Below are 7,680 nucleotides of genomic sequence, written 5' to 3'. Positions count from 1 at the left end.
AAATCTAACTTGGACTAAAGATCAGGTAACAAGAAAGAGGACTTTGAAAAATGACATGGTTATCAAGGAACACTCATCTCTTCAGTCATTGATAACTGCAGAGCATGTTCTGCTTCTTTCAAGAATAATCGAGTTAGCTGCTTCTGACCTCGCCTATATACTATAGCAGACCATTTGTTTCTAGTCATCAACTTTGTTTCCTCTGAATCATTTGCCATTCTGATCAAAGGAAATTAAGAAAAAGGTGTTAGAAAGTGCAATGCATAGTGTTGAAATCAAATTTGATAATTGTGTTATAAATTGCAAGAGTGAAGATTTCTAATTGCATACTGTTTGTTATCTTTCTGGTTATCAATGGTAAGAGCCTTCTTGAGCAATTCAAAGTCACTTTCCTCTGTTCTAGAATGCTCTTCAAGATCCATTAGCCTGAAATGCAGTGAAATCAATTAGGCATTGCACATAAGATACATCAATGTTGGTGCTCTAATTTGTCCTTATTTCCTCAATATGTGAAATGGCACATCAGATATAAAAAGCAACATTCAACTTCATTTGTAAAATCAAGTTCCAATCAGAAGCATGCATGTAGTATTAGGACACCAAATATATTTCAGGCACTCACTTGACTGAAATTTTACTAGAAAATAAAAATAAACTAAATTTTTATTCTTTTTGTTACAATAGTAGAATATATCCAACCAAATGATTGGATTTAAATAGTTACTCGAGTTCGAATCCTGAAATAATCTTTTACTAGACTTTACTTATCTCTTGGAACTAAATCTGAATTACTAAGATTAACACCTAAACATGTACTTCCTTTAATTAATTTATTTTCTCAAATTTTTACCCCAAAAAAATAATATTCTAATTGAAAGCAGACTTTGCTTCCAAATTAATTGGATTATATTATATTAATTATTTTACTTTTTTAATTTTTAATTAATTTAAAAAAAGTAAGAAGTCGTAATTTTAAACGTAAACTTTTTTTTATAATTTACTACATAAAATAAACAGTGCAAATAAAATATGTGAAATGGAGGAAACTTTTTTATAATTTATTACATAAAATAAACAGTGCAAATAAATCATGTGAAATGGAGGAATTGGCTAGTGCAAATAAATCACGTGAAAGGGAGAAATTGGCTAACATATAATAGATTGGTAATATAAACATAAAGGTTGAGAAACATAACATCAATTTTTTATAACAATCAAAAATGACTTTGATTATATTTTTCAATTTTATTAATTAATAATTCTGGTATTCTCATTTGTTCACACCAATTTATTGATTTATTTATGTAAATCTTTAATTTATTTATATTGTTTAAGTAGTGTTTACTCATATTTAAATGAAAAACAAACATTTAAGATTTTGTTGGAAAATGTTGCAAGTTCAATTTTGTATTCAAAAGTTTTATTTGAGTGTTTCTTTAAAATATTTTTGTGAATTAACTTTTATATAAATCTGATTTGTTTGAACATAATCGATTGATAGAGATGTTTAATTATATGATATCAAGAGATTATATATTATATATTTGTTATTATAGAAAGTTGTGACTCAATTATTAATTATTTTTTTTTAACTAAATAATGATAATTTGATTAAGAGATAAGATAGTATTTTAATCTCAATTTATATTTTTACCGGTAAATTTTTTATACTTTTAAAAGAAAATATCGGTTAAAATATTATTATTTAGAAATATTTACTTTAATATTTATTTCAATATAAATATATCGGTTAATATTATAATATGAATATTATTATGACAGATACTTATTATTATGTACTATAAATGTATCTTTTAATATCTTAAAATATTAACTAAGAGTATGTGTCAATATTGTTTTTCTAGATCAATAATAATAATAATAATAATAATAATAATAATAATAATAACAACAACAACAACATAAACATAGAATTTTTAGAAATAAAATTAAGATTTTTATAGAGGTTTAAAAAAAATTATAAAAGATAAGATAATTGTTTCTTTAATATTTTTAAAATGCTATCAAGTAATACTTTTAAATGAATTAACTAATATTAAAATCATTTCTTATTTCAGTAAATTTTAGAATAATTTAAAATAAGTAGTTATTTGAAATATAACATATACATAATTTTTTAATGTAATATAGATTAAAATTTACAATAAATAAATATATGTCTTATATACAATATTCATTTTCACATCATATATATGACTCCGAAAAGTTATATTTAATTCATGAAGTATGAGAGATAATGCATATTTCATGATATATATCAAATTAAAATTTTAAAAGATAATCTTTAATATTTTGTAAAAAAAAAGTTTAATACCTGTATGAAGAATGAATTCAATTGAAACGTAATCTAAAACATATATAATGCACACATAATCAAGGTTAGAATTTTCAACTATTTGTCTTTATAACATGTATAATATTCATTCTCACACTATATTGAGTCATATTTAGTATATAAAAAATGAAGGAACTACGACATAACAACCGCTCTAAAAAATGAAAGGACTATGGTATAACAACTGCTCTAAAAAACGAAGGGACATAGTCATCTCATATCACTTCACGACTTGTTATTACTCATTGAACCTAATTCTTGGGATCTCCAGTCATTTAGGTCGGGTTACCAGCATGAGTGACTTTATATGCATTAGTCCCATCCTTTTGGATGTATTTATGACTTTCTCTCAAGCTAACCCTTTCGTCAAAGGATCTGCTAAATTCTCATTAGTGGATATATGATCCACTATAACAACTCATTTAGAAAGTAACTCTCTAACATCGATGTGCTTACGACGAATTTGTCGTCTCTTATCGTTGTAATAAAGATTCTCAATCTTCGCAATAGTTGCGATACTATTGCAGCGGATCAACACATATGTCATAGGTTTTTTTTCCATAAAGAAATATCAACTAGCAAGAATCTCAACCAACTCGTTTCTTCACTAGTAATAGCTAGTGTTATCATTTCAGACTTCGTAATGGACTGAGTCAATATCGTATGTTCTTCGATTTTCAAGATACAACACTACTAGCTATACTAAAATATAGCCACTAGTATCTTAGGAGTCATCTGATAAAATGTTTAAATTAGCAACATTGTATCCTTCAAGGACGACAGGAAATCTTTGACAATGTAATCTGAGACTCATGGGCCTCTTTAAGTATCTCATGACTCTTCCAATAGCGTGTCAATGCTCCGTACTAGGTCTACTGGTAAACCTACACAACAGTCCCACGATTTAGGTAATGTTAGGTCTAGTACAATCAGTGAGATACCTGAGGCTGTCAGTGATGCTCGCATATTCAGTTTGTCTAACACTTTCACTAGTGTTCTTGAAAAGTTTCACACTTAGATCATATGGTGTGCAAGCAAGTTTACAGCCAAAATATTTGTATTTATTTATGATCTTTTCAACATAGTAAATATGATCCAAAGAAATTTCTTTTTCTGACCTAGTAATCTGAATTCCAAAGATTACACTCGCTTCTCTAAGGTTTTTCATATCAAAGTTGTTACACAACAATGATTTCACATTATTTACAGCATGAATGTTTGACCCAAATTAGAGCAAGTCGTCTACATAATTATATAGGATAGTGCAAATGCTATTTTCAGATTTGTAATAAATGCATTTGTCACTTTTATTCATTTTAAATTCATTCAATATAATCAACTTATCAAATGTTTCATGTCATTGCTTAGGAGCTTGTTTAAGACCATACAAAAATTTATCTAACTTACAAACCTTGTTTTCTTGTCCATGAATTACAAAACCTTTAGATTTTTCCATTTAGGTTTCTTCTTGCAGGTCACCATTTAAAAATGTTGTTTTAACATCCATATGGATTATCACCAGGTTATGAATAGACGCAAGCGATATGAGTACCCTTATGGATGTTATTTAGTGTTTGGTGAAAAAGTGTAGAAGAAATCTATATTTTTTCTTTGCCTAAAACATTTGGTTTCAAAGCATGCAATGTATTTATCAACAGTTTCATCGAGTTTTAGTTTCTTTTTCAAGATCCATTTATAACCTACTGGTTTGTAACCAGGAGGCAAGTCTACTAAGTGTTAGGTCATGTTAGACCCTAGAGAATCTATTTCATCATTTATTGTTTCATAAGATTTGAAGTTTAGTCTCTACATTGTGAGTGCATGACTCTCACTAATATTTATAGATAAAAATATATTACACAATAAGTATATAACTATTACTCAATAATAATGTTACTAATACAATAAATTTTTTAATGTACATTTAAACATTCATTTTTCTACCCCGTGTTGGTCACAATAACACTACACTAATTTTTTATTATAATTTAACTGAGGACCCTTCGGCCCACAGTGAGTGATTTAATTGACCATTTCACATGTATTAAAATAAATCTATTATTAAAGAGAGAGTGATATGTTTACCAAAAAATCTTCATCAAGTATTGGTGCATTGTTATTAATGTAAAGTGAAAAATATTAAATTAAAAATTATGTATGTAGTATTGATTATGGATATAATTGGATAATATTAACTAATGTTACATTGTAAATTAAAAATAGTCATTTATTTTTAGATAAATTCTTTTTAGGAATGAGTTACTCATTGTGGGACATAAGGAGTACTAAATTTACTTAAAATAAGAATAAATAAATGGAAAATGCTAAAGAGTTTGCTTTTGTTAAAAAATTAATACATAAATATTGTGTAAAAATTGATGTATTTGTTGTGAACTAATCGAAACCAGAGCAAAATATAGAAGAGTAGAGATGAATGCGAGAAAGAGAAGAAGAGCGTGTGAATAGTATTATTCTCTTATTGTGTAATTTCTATTACAATGTGAGTCAAATTTATAGGACACAAGTAAATGAACATTCACTAATGCACATAATATTCATAACACTCTCCATTGAATGTTTATAGAAGTTATCTCTCATTAAAATCTTACTATTAAAAACCCTGTGAAAAGAACTTTAGTGAAGGAAAAAGAGTACATCATTCTTTCTATGGGAACTGACTCATTAAAAACCTTACTAGAAAAACCTAATGGGAAAAAACCATGGTGAAGGAAAAAAGAGTACATAAAATATTTATTTATCCCCCCACGTAGGAAATGATCTTTAAAATTAAGAAGATCAATCTTTTGTTGTAGTTGTTGAAAATTTTTACTTGACGGTGAATTTGTGATGATGTATCGCATATTGTCAAATAAATGACTTTGTTGATGTTTGTATCATCACTTAATAGAAGATTACGAGCGATTACATATTTTGCTGGAATATATTTTATTCTATCTTCATTAATGTGTCATTGTCTCAACTAAGCAGTATGTGTAATATTATCTTCATAAAGAACTCTTGTAGTCATATTTATAGAACACAAACCATTATTCCCTTGCAGATGTTGAATCATAGGTCTCATTTGATGGAACACAAACCATTCTTCACAAAGGGTTCTATTTGACCTTTCTCGTGATGCTCTAAAATTTCTTCATCATTTGATGATATTGTTGTTGTAATTTGCTTCGCGTATATTCGTGAAATGGTTGTACTCCTTTATAAAAACTAAAAACTTCTTTTTGATCTATATCACTATGAGAATTATACAAATAATATGTATCTCTAATATAACAGAGTATATACTTGAGAGTATATACTTGACCATATACAATGTCATTGTATATGTAAAAAAGTATATGTACACGTGTCTAATAGATCAACAATAAATAATTAGCAAAATACATTAGCGTTTGATTGCATTAATATATAGTACTTCAGGACCAAGTAGAAATCATAATTTTCTCGTGCTCTAAAAAGAAATTATTCATAATTGATTACCTTATAATAATTAACATGCACAACTGATAAGGTTTTTCCAAATAGAATCATTTTAGGTTCTTTGCAATATAAGCTTTATAAATCACAAAAATATTCTTTTTCAAATACTCATTATGCAATCTCAAATAAATATTTTCTTATAAAAATTTAAACAAATGATGTTATTTTCATATCCCTTATTTATAAAATAATCATTGAGAATATTGCTCAACATGTATCTAGATGGTTTGAGCATATAAAGAGACTTATTCATTTTTATTAACTCCTCTCTTCAATAATTTGAATAATATGTCTCATGAAAATTAAATCATTTAAGAGGTTTCAGATAATCATCACTATTAAGTGAGTCACACAAATTCGTTCTAATAAATCATTTATATAAATTGAGTCTTTCATGACAACTAAACATAATCAAATATGAAAAGATTCTTGTATTCACTTTAGGTGAATATATCTCTCCACAATCATGAATAGACTTCTACCAACAATCTTGAAGCACTTCATCATTCTAAATTTCATTTTGCGTGAAAATCAACCATATGTAATTAGTTTAACATCTTGAGGTGGGTAACAAACTACAAATCCAAAAAAATATCGCTTTGTAAAACAGGTTTAATTTCACTCCAATTTGCTTCTTTATATTTTCAAAGAATTTATTTATCTATAATCTTTAATATACTTTATTTTATGATCCTCATTATCATTATCACATATAACAATATATTATATGCAAAAAAATATTGTAACCATTGACTTACTTCCATCATATTCAATTAAAGATATAATTTATTGAAATCTCTTTATTTTCACAAATTCCTAGTATATGATCAGTTCTTCTAGAACTAAAATCAATTACATCAAATTATTCTTTTGTAATATTCATATCCTCACTTGGGTCATCTGGATTTTTAGCTATTTTCCTTATTCAAAGATTTTTTATTTTTGGAACCAAAAATTATACCATACTTCATGCATAATTGAGAATCATTGCAATGATACATTTTGAGTTGTTTGTCATCCCCTCCTAATATAGGTGTACTACTTCACCAAATGATAATCAACAAACTCCTTTGTAAATAATTCTCCAAATTATTGGTTCAATATACCCTATTATAAATGAAGATTTCATATCTAATATGTATTCTCAATATTCTTTTACGACTCGTCTTAGTATATTATATTGTAGCAATTGGAATATACACAACACATTCAAAAAAAAACTATCTTAGATGGAGAATATTAGGTTATCAACCCAAAATTGATTGTAAATCAAGGAGAGAACTTAGATATAGTAACTTGTTGGCTTGATGTGAATCAATGTCTCAGCATACATGATTTCATATTCCCAAAGTAGAATTTAGAAGTTATGATCTCATAAATATTGATCATACAATTAAGTTTAGACAACCAATGAATGTATCTTCAAGTCTATTTTTGTGTATGAGCATATGTTACATGATGTTCAATAGCAAATCCAATAAACATTCAATACCTTCCAATTTTTATTTTTATTTTTATGAAAGTGGACTTTTAGTCAAGTTAGTTGACACAATAATCAAACAAATTTCTAGTTGAGTTGAGAAAAAACATACAAGTCACCATTTAGTTTATATATGAATCAAAGTCATAAAATATCAATGATCCACGGTGTATTGATTCACAAATGTCACCTTATACACGTTCTAGAAGTGTGAGAGACTTATTCTCTCAAATTGCCAACTTATCTTGGAAACTAGTAATACACAAATTATTTAATTGAAAAATCTTATACTATGATATGTAAACTTCATGTTTACAATTATATGTATTTCAAATTGTTCTCATCA

Source organism: Cicer arietinum, chromosome 4 (genome assembly GCF_000331145.2).
Source record: "Cicer arietinum cultivar CDC Frontier isolate Library 1 chromosome 4, Cicar.CDCFrontier_v2.0, whole genome shotgun sequence".
Taxonomy (NCBI): Eukaryota; Viridiplantae; Streptophyta; class Magnoliopsida; order Fabales; family Fabaceae; genus Cicer; species Cicer arietinum.
Note: the sequence above shows the minus strand (reverse complement) of the source record.